Source organism: Pelecanus crispus, chromosome 2 (genome assembly GCF_030463565.1).
Source record: "Pelecanus crispus isolate bPelCri1 chromosome 2, bPelCri1.pri, whole genome shotgun sequence".
Lineage (NCBI taxonomy): Eukaryota > Metazoa > Chordata > Aves > Pelecaniformes > Pelecanidae > Pelecanus > Pelecanus crispus.
In genome coordinates, this window is record NC_134644.1 from 123,634,602 (window position 1) to 123,648,558 (window position 13,957).

General features: G+C 41.5%; 2 protein-coding genes across 2 annotated transcripts in view; both read right to left on the reverse strand.

Annotated features, from left to right (window-relative positions):
* Nucleotides 1–13,957, reverse strand: part of LOC104033437 (zinc finger protein 521) — a 205,118-nt gene that overhangs the window by 112,366 nt on the left and 78,795 nt on the right. The gene's annotated exons all lie outside the window — the stretch shown is intronic.
* Nucleotides 1–13,957, reverse strand: part of SS18 (SS18 subunit of BAF chromatin remodeling complex) — a 430,088-nt gene that overhangs the window by 41,023 nt on the left and 375,108 nt on the right. The window lies entirely within an intron of this gene.

The following is a 13,957-nucleotide window of genomic DNA, read 5'->3' on the forward strand; positions in this document are numbered from 1 at the left end:
ACTTGTAAAAAACTGGAAACAGGAAAAATGATAAACGGTTATGGTAAAAGCTGAAAGATTTACGAGTAACAAAGAAAAGACAAAACAGAAATGCTAGCCAGATAATAAACTGAACTAGTTATCCATGATATTACCTCACCTCTAGACAGGGCAAGTTGTAACTATTTTTCTCAACAGATGTCCTCTACAAGTTTTGCACCCTTTGTTTTAAATGTAGACTACAACACTACAATGATCACACTTATCTCAACCTAAAACTTCTTTAAAAATATTAAAAGAATGCTTGAAAGACCACGCTACATGAAATAATCCTTTCATTACTTTCCAGGGGTGATGCTTGGGATTTTTTTCCTTTTTTTCCTTTTAAAAGTAAAACTGATTACTGTAGTAGTACAGAAAAAGACAGGCTAAACCTCTTGAAAAGTATCTTTCTTAAGGTATCCTTGCAAAGCAGTAAGTTTCTTAACATCTTCAGCCTTCTCTCAAGAAATTTACTACACCAACATAAAAGGTAGAGCTGGCCTATATTATGTAAACAAATTCCAAGCCTGCTTTCTTTAAGGTAACAAGATTTTACTAGATTATCAACCTCTTGCTTATCCACAGGAAACAGATGAGGATTCATTCCTTTCCTGCATCTAGAAACTGATGACAACGCCATCTCACTATCAATGCCAGATGGCAACCATCTAACTCTGAGAAAACAACCAAACACCATTGCTGGATGCCTGCCCATTGACACAATGCTTTTCAGGATAAGTTGGAAACTGCATGGGTTTTTATCCTCTTGTTTATGTCTTGAAGAGGAGGGTTTCACAAATCACACATACCTTTCACACACACACAAATATGTAGCTGTATTTACCTATGTATGGATCTGCACTAATACTATGTATTTAAATAACAAACCAAACCCTAGCCCAAGTACCATGTCTTTGAACTGAAAACAAACGTGTTTGGTTTTTTAAGATAAAAATTGAAAAATAAAAATCCTCCCTTCCAGCAAAAGTACTATCATCTGCTAAAATGCTTCCCAGTGAACTGAAGCAAAGTTACTCATTGTCATACATATGAAATAATACCAGTCAGGTGAGTTTTTAAGTTGGTACATTAATGATTGCAATACTCACAGGAGACTTTTGATGTAAATCTGTGTACTGCCCTTTCAAATTGCTGGGTTTGACTCTACAACTGGAAATAATCAAAACAGTGGAACAACTGTTCACAGAAAAAAATGTTAATTTTTGCTACATTTTAAAATTTTATTTTAAATGAACATTTTCAGCTAGGTCTTTTAAGTGGAAGAACAATTTGTCCTTTAAAAATCAAATATATTTGTGACATATGACCACTGCCGGCAGATAAACAGGAATTTATGTCAAGCAACCGAGTGAAGAAAAATAGTCTGTGACTGCCTAGGCAACATATTTTGTAACCAAATTTAGTATTAAAATGTATATCCTACGCAGAAATGATATATTATTGTATAAATGTTTAGAGGAATATACAGTAAGTGTTATAAATAGTGTACCATCACTGACACAGCAGTAAATCACTTCCTTTCTGTGGCCACTGCCTGCCCGGTTTTACCTATTATACAATTATTCCCTCTGGCTCGTGCATCTCAGCGGGCTGGCAGCAGGGTCAGGATCAAGCGCTGAGTGTGACCACGGAATAAGCAACGGCAGCCCCTTTCCCCCATCCAATTCTCCTCGTTTGCTTGGGGCTCTCTCTATTAGCTTTTACACAAGGTAAGGAAAGCGGAGGGGGAATAGTGTAACTACAGCACAGAGCCGGTTCTAACTTTCCAACCGGCAAATATAAATGTTTCTGCGTGTCACTTTGCTGTTGGGTTTTTAATCCAAGCCGACAATAATTCTGCAGAGTAATTCTCTTTGCGCAAAAAGGAGAAGAGCAAACCACTCGCAGGTCCAACTTGCGTCCTTTTAACTTGAAATGTGAAAATCTCTCAGTCTCTCAGAGCTACAGAAGAACAAGCAAGGCAGGGGGAATTCCGCACAGCACACGGCAGAGGACAACAGGATTTTCCTGAGTACGAGCCTAACAATGCGGCCAACACGTTTCCCCGGCTTCCCCCCGGCATGGCGGGGCGGGGGAGAGCCGACGTGGACAGGGGACCGGCGGCCGGCCACCACCCTCCGGAAGGAGGGCCCCTGGGCTGCACTCACACAAAGGGTTCCCAAAGCCGGGCCTCTCGGCCCTCAGTGACCCGCAGAAGGACTTCTGAAACCTTGCTTCTGCAACAGGGGAAACGTTCCGCTGCAGTGACTTCTGCTGTGCAGACTCCAACCTGAACACTGTGTGAACATGTTGTGTGATGGACTAATGCGCCTGGTGAGCGTAGGGGCTGTCTAGGAATGGATCTGGGGACAGCGATCAAGAAGGAAACCTGGACTACGAGTAACTACTGCTACAGCAGGACGTGAATGATGGCATTTGCCTGTCCTGCTGTCTCCCCACCCTTCCCCACAAATGATGCCACACCATAAAATTAACGTGCAACCCGTAAGAGCGTCTCCTTCAAAATGGCAGCGATCCGCAGCTTGCTAGCATGCGCCGAGGCTACTCCACGTGCGCAGGCATTGGGTGAGCAGATCTGGGCACTCAAAGCTGTGACGGAGGAGCTAACTGGAAGGTCCCCGCAGCTAACCAGCAGGCTCAGGATGTGCACTCCGCTCCCACTTTCCCAGGGGCGCTTCCCACAGAGCCAGCTCTGTATTGGGGGTGAAGTTTGACCTGCTGTCGGGCAAACCCCTTTTTGCCGATCACTCTCACAGAAAATACACTTTGCTGCTACTCTGCATACATCCATGTGTATATAAATCTGCAGACACCTACCCACCAAGCTATGTCAACATTACAAATACTGATTTTTAACGTTATAACAAGCTGTTTTAAAATACTCTGGACCAAATTCAGATGCACACGTACAAGTCCCCAGGAGTGGTACACATCTATCTGGGGGCAGAATAGGGCTCCAGGTATGTGACAGAGTGTTTATGGAGTTTTAAAATATATTTTCTGTATCGACTTTTTTTTTTTTTTCCTTCGGCACTCACTAAGTGCTACTTACTGTAAATGCCTTTTTTGTGTTATGGCAAGTATTTTGAGTTTCAATGTGATGCACTTAACATGTCCATGTAAATTTTTAATTTTTGGAACCAGTCACTTCACACTCACTGACTGTAAGAAAGCTCTAGCACTCACAACCAAAAAACTTTGCTGGAAATCGGCTAAAAGGCCTAAAAGTCTATTTAAAGATGCAAATGTGTGTGAATAGTTAGTGCAGATGTTTTTCTACACCAACTGTACTTGCTGAGTTTCACCATTTCCATAAAGCACATTAAAACAAGTGTGTGAACACTCTGAGATGAAAGTACCAAGCACTCCTGAGACTTCCAGTGGAAAGTAGAGCTGCCTGACTTTTCTCCAAGCAGACAGGAATGCCCATGATTCAGCAGCCTGAGTAAATAAAAGAGGTCCTTATTTCCTAATTTTGCTGGCTGGCCACACTGCAGCAGTCTCTGTGCTGCTGCCAAAGGGGATGCAAAACTGGAACTACACCCAGCAGCTGAAGGACTGTCTTTGTTAGCCAGCCAGGCCTTCCTGACCATCTTCTGGCAACAAAACTACCGTATCCTGCGAGGAAGACCTCCATCTCAGGCTTGATAGTTCTCTAGTCTGTCTAATAGGATGAAACAACAGATTTTGCCTGGTCTGTGTTGGAGGAGGACAGCTGGAAACTCAGTTAGTAGCAGAGTAACACCTGTTCAGTCATATTTATGGGGGAAAGTGCTCACTAACAGAAAAGTGAAGTAATACCAGAAGGAGTTATCCCGCGAAAGGGGAGGGAGGAAGGGGGAAGCATCAGAGCACAAAAGCACCTCTGTGGCGTTAGCAGCCAGCTACTCATGTGCCAACCCCAGTAGTCGTGAGGCCTTAAAAGTGATCTTATCCCTAGTGCCGCTGACTGAATTAACAGTACCGCTTCAGAGAAACGTTACTTAGTCACCAGGAAGGTTTATGACATATGCATGCTTTGGATGGAATACGCTTCAGGGCACTTGCTTTATCATGCCTTATTTTTCTGTATGATTTAAACATGGTTTTGCTGCGACTAGACAAATGGCCACATTCCTAAAGCAAATGTCAGCAAACCTTTATGTGCCATAATACATAAGGTTCGTCTGATAGAACAGAGTTTGCAAATATGGACAAATTAATATTTTCAATATCCTGTAAGCAGCAGTTTTCTATTTTCCCCATTTTGCTGCTCAAGTAACTGGGGCACAGACAAGCTGGAGCGGTTTGCCTCAGGTTACAAAAGTAATCCGTGCAAAGCAAGAAACAGAACCCGTATCTCCCAAGTCTGAGCCATCCCTGCAAGAAAAATCCTTTCTCCCCCTGAAAACACAGAGCTGGCAGAATGCTTAAGCTGCTGGACCTGACCAAAGAGAAAGCCCAGCAGTTTAGCTGGACAGACACCCCTCAGCTCCAGGTCCTGCTGATACGTTCTCGCTACTTTGCCCCCTTAATGGTAGCGGCAGGCTGGTCACACAACTATCCCCCAGCACCCCATCTGAAGTACTAAATAGCAAGGTTTCTTTCACAGGTACAAAATTTATAACAACAGGTTACAGAGGACAGGAATAGATACCAAAAATGACAAATCAAGTATACCAGGCAGCAGCACATAAACACACCTGCTACATACTGCCACAGGCATATGGATTATGTATGCATTGAATTGCTGTGCTGTGCAGTTATTATTTGCTGTCCCACCACCAGCCAAAGACCTGTTCATATACGACTGCGTACACATATATGTGCTCATACACACATATTGAAGGGGATGGACAACACATACAAACGTACAGCTTTGCTAAATTACCAGATGGCATGCTACAAGATAGAATTTGAATTGTAAGAAAGGAAGGACTAAATAGCAGGTAGGTAGGTCAGTTAACTGGATGTATGATAGAGCTCCACAGTTTTAAATCCTTGCATTTTTGTGCAGGTAATTGAGTGGAGTGGTTATTATATATCACATAGTTTACTTGTAATGGCCGTTTCAGGTTTTAGTGCTGGACACATTTTATATTATTACCACCACTAATTGTCTGCAGGGCTACCTTGAAAATGAGATAAGGAATCTTAAGGGAATATGCAGGTGTGAATAAATAGTAAACGAAGAGGTTAGATAGTGCTGAAATAAAACAATATTGTGCTGTGTGCTGAATAGATCTAAATAACTAGAAGATCAAAGGATAGTGTTTAAGCATTAACATGACTTCAGTGATGGCCTAACATACATGCCACTGAAACAAACTAGGGTTTTGAAGTTTTTAATAGAATTAGCAGATAATTAGCAGATAATTAGCTAGCCTTCAAAGTCACTTTACATAAAATATATATTATTACATAATATTATCCATTTACTTTCAATAAAAATGTACACAGTTTTGGAAAAGCTGCAACTTGAATATAACCATCACAATTTTTTCACATCAGTGACCCCACATTAAACTCACTCATTTGTCTCATAACTTATTAAATGGCTTGAAAACTAATACTCTGTAATGGGCATTCAAAAGAGAAATGTGAACTTTAAAAATTATTTATAATTTACATATGTTTTAAAAATCTATCAATATTTCAAAACTGCTTTGGGAGCACCAATTAAATGCATTAACAGTTATGTTACTGGGGGAGAAACATACAGGGGTTCCTGACCAACAGAACTGTGACAGCTGGTAGGGAGGTTTCCCCATTTTAATTTCATAACCAGAAGAAAGGCAGATCCTAGAAACAACAAATAAGTCACTTTAATACCTCGCAGGAAAAACCTGCTTGCTTTTATAAAATGCCTTTAATGCCCACATAAGTAGTTAACATTCCCGTATTGCTCTCCTAAGGTAACCTAAGCCTCCAGTTCCATTATGTCTTCTTCAGAAGACATATTACTATTACATATGTAGAGAGGAACATAAATGTTTTCCTTGATTGTTGCTTAAAGTTCATTTGAACAGACGGAGCCCAATGAATTCCACCTTCTACAGCCAAATTAAAGAAAATGTAAGCAGTTCACATTCTGCTCCACCTTTCAAATCATACACAAAACCCAATTTGCAACTAGAAGAAAACAGAGCTACCCTCCGCTTGTTTGAGGAAGCTGGTATTTTGTGCCTCTCTAGGCAAAGAGAAAGAATAAGTAATTTTCCACAGTCCTGTACATATAACTAATGACAGTCACCATCCTCAAAGCTTATTATACTGCTTTACATAATTGGGAATCGCATGTCACACAATTAATTTACAGGGATTGTTTATTTGTGACTATACAAGCACTAAGCGATTCAAATTAGCTCATTTGTCCACTGCTTAAACGTGACAAACACATTTACACTGTATTTCTTCCGCTGTTAAGTTGCTGTTTCTTTTCGTAGTTGTTTTTGTTTGTTTGTACAGTATGAGTCAGAGACCACCAGGCTTGTTCCATCTGAAGCTAGGGTCAGAAAAAAACACCCTGAGAATAATTACATTTAGAATCAAGATAATGGGAGAGCAAAAAACCCATTCAAATACTCTAGCAAACTTGCACACAATAATGATCACCTAAGAATCTTTATATTAACCACCTCATGTACTAGAAGTAGTGATTCAGTCAATCAGATCTTTGCTAGAAAATAATCATTATAATTTGTTGTGCTGATAACAGTATTTATACTGCTTATTAAGAACAGCAAATGACTATGGGATAACAGTTCAGGTTCCTCACTGGACTCCAATACTTTCCTCTCCATTCTGCTTTCACTGGGTCGTGCTCTCCCCAGGCAACACCATGAATAGACCAGAAACCCTCTCCCTCCAATCTTCCCCCACGCTGCAGCTCCTTTTGAAAGTACAGAAGCCTCAGAGACAGCAGCCCAGTCATCAAAGTAACTTTCCAGTGGCATACAGGTATTAAAATGAGTTGACTGCTTCTTTCTTTCCCAGGTCACAGCATAAGGAGTGTGTCTGAAGTCAGAGAGGTGTTGTTCTTTCTCTTTCCTTCTCAAAATCAAATGGTCCAGAGGCTTGGACCCTGAGAGCTGAAGGAGACCCTGCTTCACAGCTGCCTTCCAAGTCCCCGTGCCCACACAGCCCCAAGACCCCGCAGGGAGAAGGGCAGGCTGTCCAAACCTCCCTAGCTGGAGGCTCAGACAAAAGACGGAGACCCTGAGCAGGATCTGCAGGCAGAAACCTGTGAGATGCCAAGCATCACCGTGGGTCCTTATTTGAATATCGCCCTTCTTTCAGTTAATCCAGAGTTTAATCATGAAGGTCTGCAGGGTGGCCTCACACTCGGCCACCTTCCCTCTTTTTTTTATCACATATGCCTGTCCCTCCCACCCGTGCCTATGTTCCAACCACCCCAATTCATTGCTTCATTGCCTCTAGAGCAGAACAACAACAGCAAGACACACTTTGGAGGGGGCTAAACGAGGACAAAGAAAAGAAGGAAGGCAATGTGTGCAGAACAAAATGAAAGGAATATAAGGTGGGGAGAAAGAAGGGAGTAAATAATTGCACCAGAAAGAAAACTCTGGCAAAGATATCACAAAATCTGTTAGAGGAAATGGAAAGTAAAAGGAAATGGAGATCAAGTGAAAGCAATGCAGGCAGTTAACGCTTTCAAAAACGTATCAGTGTTATTTTACAGTGTGCTAGAATTAAATACAGTAAATAAACACAGAACTGCTTATTTCTTAGAATGACAGAGATGTGGTGGCGGTCTTATTTACACAGGTGAAAACTCCTGGACCTAGATCTGCAAAGGGACTTAGGTGTCTCCAGGAGCCTAAGCAGCAAAGAAAGCGGGATTCATGGGGCCCTGGGGGGGACCAGGAAAAGGTCTGCAATCTCACAGCTTGGGCACTCAACTGGGAGAGGGGAGCACTGGGCTCTTTATACATTAAAGAGGCACTGGATAAAACCAAAAATAAACCTAAGCACAAGTTCCAGACTGCAAGAACCCCTGGACTAAATGAGTGTCCTTCTCAGTAGGTTAACAGTTCCCTCTCAAAGGTGCTCCTACCAGCCCTATGAATAGGGTACTTTTTGCTCCAGCAAGTCCAGCTTCCACAGGAAGAGATCTCTGCACAGCCGAAGACCCTCTGCTCAAAGGCAGGAAACGTGGCTTTGAATCCTCTCAGGATGCTGAGGGAACTGAATCAAGGCCTCGTGCCGTTTAGTACTCTACCTACCTGGCCCCTATATAGGGAAGACAGGGACATGGCACTTTCTGTTTAAAGTTCTCACTGCGTCCTGGGTTTAGTATGATGCTCTCCATGCAGCAGGCTGATCAAGGCACTGGGTACCCAGATGCTCACACTGGGGTGGTTTGCACAGACTGCCTGATTACACAGATACCTGAGAAACTTTTCACAAAAAAAAGAGGTGCCTACCAAATTGGAGTGAACCCAGAAAGGCAGGTTTTGGATAACCATTTCTATTTACCTTCTTGTAGTCCATCTATATCCCATTTTAGGCTCCCTTTTTGTAGATCTGGCTGTTAGTGCAGATGTGCTGCACAGTTGTTAAAAGTGAAGTCCCTGAGCAAAGGTAACCTTGGTTTTTAAACTAAGTCAGTGCTCAGAATGGCAGACAAATGCTTACACCCCCGCTATTGCAGCACAGTCACACTGGGGGCAGCGTGTCTAAGGAACCTTTTCACCGTAGTCAAAATGCCATGCAAGACAATACAGCCCTTTCCCCCTGACCCTCATTTCGCCAGGTTACTTGAATGGGAACACATGTGGATGTCTACGCCATGGGAGAGGCACATGTAAATACAGGTTTATTTGGGTGATTTAATTATAAAAAAGATGGGGAAATTCTTTGCAAAAGGCGCATTTTCCTTCTCTTCTGTATAATTTCCGTTCACCAAAGCCTGCTGAAACTCATGGTTAACTGTCTGAAATAGAGGCCTCTCCAGAAATAAAGAGATCTCTGCTTTTTAAAGTCAGTATCTAAAACAACCCTTTGTACCTTCCTCAGTGTAGAATGGAAACCTGGTGTGAAATACAGTAAATTAAGCCTTCTGCTGTCAGAGCTGGAAATAACAGTAGAGCAGAATAGCGGCTGGATTTGAAATGACTTTTTTTTTTTTATTGGCTTCATTTACATCCTGTCTAAGGTCTTCTGAGCAGCTCAAGGTGTCTTATCTCTGGCTACCAGGGGGTATTTTGCAGTCAAAGCAGTTAACGTACTTTCTCTCTCTCTCTTTTTTAAGGCCATCTTATCTTATCAGACAGATCTCTTCAGGCTGAGGAGAACCCACACTTATCAGTAGCTGTACACTGTATTGACAGCTCAGTGCTGCCAGGGACAAATGAAAGCTTAGGGTAGAGAAAGATCAGTTAACCTGTTCCACTCTCAGTTTAGACTAATCTTTGGTTTGTCTAACTTCAGGAAACATGGTATGTCTTTTCTCTGTTTACTTGGGCAACAGAGACACACAATCACATCATCAGTTGCTAAATCTGGTGCACAGGTACAGCCACTGTAATAATCCCCAAGGCAGTCTGCCTGTTGACTTGTAAGTGTGAGCAGTGCTCTGCTGACCTCCAGCAACTCCTTCTCCAGGTGACCTCAGAGGTGGCAGACTGTTCTGGGAGCATCTGAGAGTTGCTGGGATCGCACAGCAACGCAAAAACCGAGGGCTGCACAGACTCACCATTTGTAAACCAGCCTTCCCCCAGAGCAAGGGAAAGTGCGTGTGCTGAGGGCCAGAAAAGGAAAGCAATCCCACATATAGTCTAAATGGAAGCAATGAGACTGAAGGTGAGACTAAAGAGCATCCTGTAAGCCTGTTCTTGGAACAGAAGATAAGGTGAAGATGCAGTTTATTTAGACCTGTCCTCCGTATCCTACCAGGGTAAACTTTACAGCACGACACGATTAGTAACTAAGAGCAGTAAGCCCTGCTAACTGGTATCTCCAAGAAATACACAAGCCAGCTTTCTCACCTACCACAAAAAAAGATACAAATGGCAAGATTCCTCTTGTCCTTTGCCTGATGTCACGAGCAGTGAACAAGGTCTAAAAAGTTACAGCTGCTGCTACTGAAAAATCATTCACTATAACTTCAGGTGAAAAAACATGTAATTGAACATTAAGCCTTGTGCTGGTCCTGCTTTCTACTTTTTTATGTTTATTCTTTCTCTCCCTTTTGTGTCCGAACACTTCATGAGCACTTTTATATTAGTGATAACCCTAGACTTTCCCTGCAGAGAAGGTTCGCTATTAATTGTCCATTATCTTGGTGTGTCAGCACAAAGGAGAGGGGAAGAAATTCTCATCCAAATGGTTTCACCTCCCTCTCTTGAGAGTGATGCCCTTGTCAGGGCATTAAAGACATGAAAACCTGCCACTTATCAGAATTGTGTTTGAATCGAACTACTGTCCTTGAAAACAGTAGACACCAGATACCATCAAAATAAGCCACATTGGCAGACCCTGTTCCACTGTGACTCAGGCAACCTTCATAAGCTTATATACACACTTGTGATTGCACATGATCAGTAACATTATAGCCATGGCTTAAAGTAAGAAAGGCATGTTCTTTTGCATTTTATAAAACAATAAGCATATTATAAATAGCAGTTGCCAGAATGAAGAAAAGTTGGCCAGCACCTATGTTAAGTTTCTAGATACCATATTAAAATGTGGGATAGTAGTATGTGCAGATTTTTTGAAAAGAGATGGTAGTAGAAGGAAGAAGATACATATGACATTTTTTATGAAATCGTTTGGAAGATTTCAACAGTTTAAATAAGCCTGAGGACACACTTGAATGTAAACTCATTGCTGAACCAAATCGTAAAATTTTTTAATTACTTCACACCACCAATTCTTAACAAAACATAATTCAAGCCTATTAAAATGCTGAATTTGCTTGCTAGAATGAACCAGTATTTCAAAGAGGTCTTTACTAATTCTATTAACCTGTTAGAAAGAAAAAAAAAAAAAAAAGAGCTTAAGTTACATCCACAGCTGCAGAGCTCTATCTGTCTTTTTTGGACAATCAATAACTGTCCTCACTTTTCACAAACTGAAGTCGCAAAGAGGAGGTAAAAAAAAGGAAAGGAAGTTACGCTTTGCTTTTAACAAGTAAACAAGTGTACAAATTAATTCAGAGAGCTGTAATTTTGAAAATTTTCTATGTTTAATGTGCACTGCAGTTAAACTACTTTTTCTGTACAAATTAATTTACTGCATCAGTGATCGATGTTTATGTTTAGGCAATTTTATTTCTCAGTATGGTAAAATTAGACCTAATAGTTGCAACCTGTTATGTCCAATCTGTCACTGAAATTCAAATTGCCTTTTTCCTATTATTCAAGGAGCAATTTGGAGGAATTAAAGCCATCTAAAACCAGAAGACAAACAATTCTCTGTAAGGACTCAATAGCCTGTGTCATCAACCTGCTCTAGAAAGCAGTGGTCCTTCCTCAGCAGAACCACTGCTACCTTTGCTCAGGTTCTGAACGTTTCCATCCTGGAGAGCCACAAAAGGCACAAGTGTCTGAAGACAGCAGAGCATCATGCCACTCCTTGAAGGGAATGTAAAAACAGTATACGTTTTGAGGGAATGGAAGTATCATGAACAGCTAACAGAGAGACCCTTCTCTGTATTCTGTAACTGTTGATGTTCACAAGTTTTCAATTAGCCGTCCATGTATCTACAAAAAATAGGTTTTGTTCTTCATCTGGGACAAGTTAGTTATTGTCATCTTGTTCTTGTCAGTGAAGCACTCAGCTGCCACCAACCATTATTTATTACTTCCAGTACTAAAATACACTGGTCGAACTTTGTTTACTACCCTTTGCCTTATTTTTCCTCGCTTCAGTGGGATGGCTGTGCTATACACACCACGTTATTCGCTCGAATCACCTGAGGCTTGAGGCCTCGAAGACCCTTGCCCCATCTTCCAATGTATCATACATGTTTTGATCGCATTTACATTTTTGTATGGTCTTTTACTCTTAAAAGCCTAACAATAACCCTCCTCACAATTAAGAAACAAATACTCCCTCTCCTCCCCCCGCCCCCACCTTCTACCTTTACCTTTAGCTTTATTTTTCTCTATGTGTTTCTGTGTGGGAAGGAGAGATTCATTTTTCTCATGCACAGAGAACGAATACTTTGCTTTCCAAATACCAACCTGCATGCAAGCTTTTGGTCTTGTTGGAGATGGATGAAATAGAAATGGTGAGATGAGAGATAATGTTGGTTTTCAGGAGATTTTGCATCTTTTCCAGTCATTTTGGTTTACGCTCTTATCTTTTATCACTTTTAAAATTCCAAGTAGGCTCATTTCTTTGCAAGATTGCTCAGTTCATCAAGCTGATTAATAATTTTGCTACTAGGCTGATTAATGTGGATTAGTCAAGTGATTAATAATTTTACTGTTTTGCAGGACCAAGCTGCCCTAAACGTCTTGGGTTTTGATAGTATTTTATAACTGGAACTTCCTTAGATGGATGATATGTAACTTCCTGGATTCCCAATGCTCAGCAAAGTGGCATGACCTTACCCCTGGGTTCACTCCTCTGTTTTAGTGCCCATAAACCATTTTCAGATGACAATATTTGAACTAAGACTCTTGCTTTTTGTACAGCACTTGGCTGCTACTTCCTCTTCCTCCTCGTTGTTTGTTTCATTCCCCTGGTTGACGTTATCAGACTTATCTCAATGTGAGGTAAAGCACGTCTTTTTGCTGATTCCTATGCAGCTTCTAGAACAAAGACCTGAACTTCTGTTGATCCCTCGGCAGCCAGCATAACACAAATAACAACATCATCTACGTGGGTTCGGGTATGTATGTAACAGTTAAATCATTTGATGCGGGATGGAAAATAGACACTTTATTTCTAGTATTTGATGGTAGAAGCACAGACCATTGTATTCCACGATTACATTTACACGCTTCCTCCTGAAGCGGCCAACGAACCAAATCACTATTTATCATCTATTGTACAAGATTTCCTGACTCTGCTCGTGTTTAGACTTCTGTTTTGCTGATACGGGACTTCACAGTATCATCAGTGTCCAGAGGAGCATATAAAAGCACGATCTATTTCTCAGACTGAATAGTGGGCTCTGTGTTAGGTAATGCATTGGCCAGTAGGCTGCACTTTCTTGCTAATTACAGTGGAAGTTTTCTCTTAAAGAAAACATGGCATTGCAAATGGCATGGAATCAGCTTTCTTTCTAATTGGAGCTTTCTTTCTAATTCTCTCAGTACTAAGTTTCCCCATAAACACACTCTTCTATATTTGGATACGGGATTTAACCCTCTTACACAAAATAAGACTTGACACAATTATATATTTATTTGATCTTTTCTAAAGCACCAATTGCAAGCCAAGTAGCATAAAGAGCCAAATGCAAAACAGTAAAAGTAGAAAGCAAAATCTAATAGCATGTTACAATATGCTATACACACAGAATTCAAAAGGGACCTGCCAGCCCCAGAAGATTCAATTCCTGACTAGTTAGAGGGAAGAGAAAAACAAAAGGGTAGCAGATGCAAAAACAAAGGTAGGGAGCCCATAAAACAGTCATGGATAGGCCAACTGAAATAAACAGGGCTTGCAGCTTGCCTTAAAGGCAGCCAGCAAGGGGCTCTGGCAGGGAGTTCCACAACCAAGGACAAGAAAGACTTGCCTTCGGCCCGCGCCTGACTCAGCCCAGGGAGAGAAAGCCGACTATGTCCAACTGCGAGCAACTGCCAGACAGGGACGTGGAGTGCACGGCTGCTGCCCAAGAACTGGGGGATTAAAATGTGAACAGCTATGCGGATGGGGCTGTATTTTTTAATATATCAGCTTTCCACCCCAAAGAGGCTCCGGATCAATTTCAAGGGAAACAATTAGGAGCACATTACAG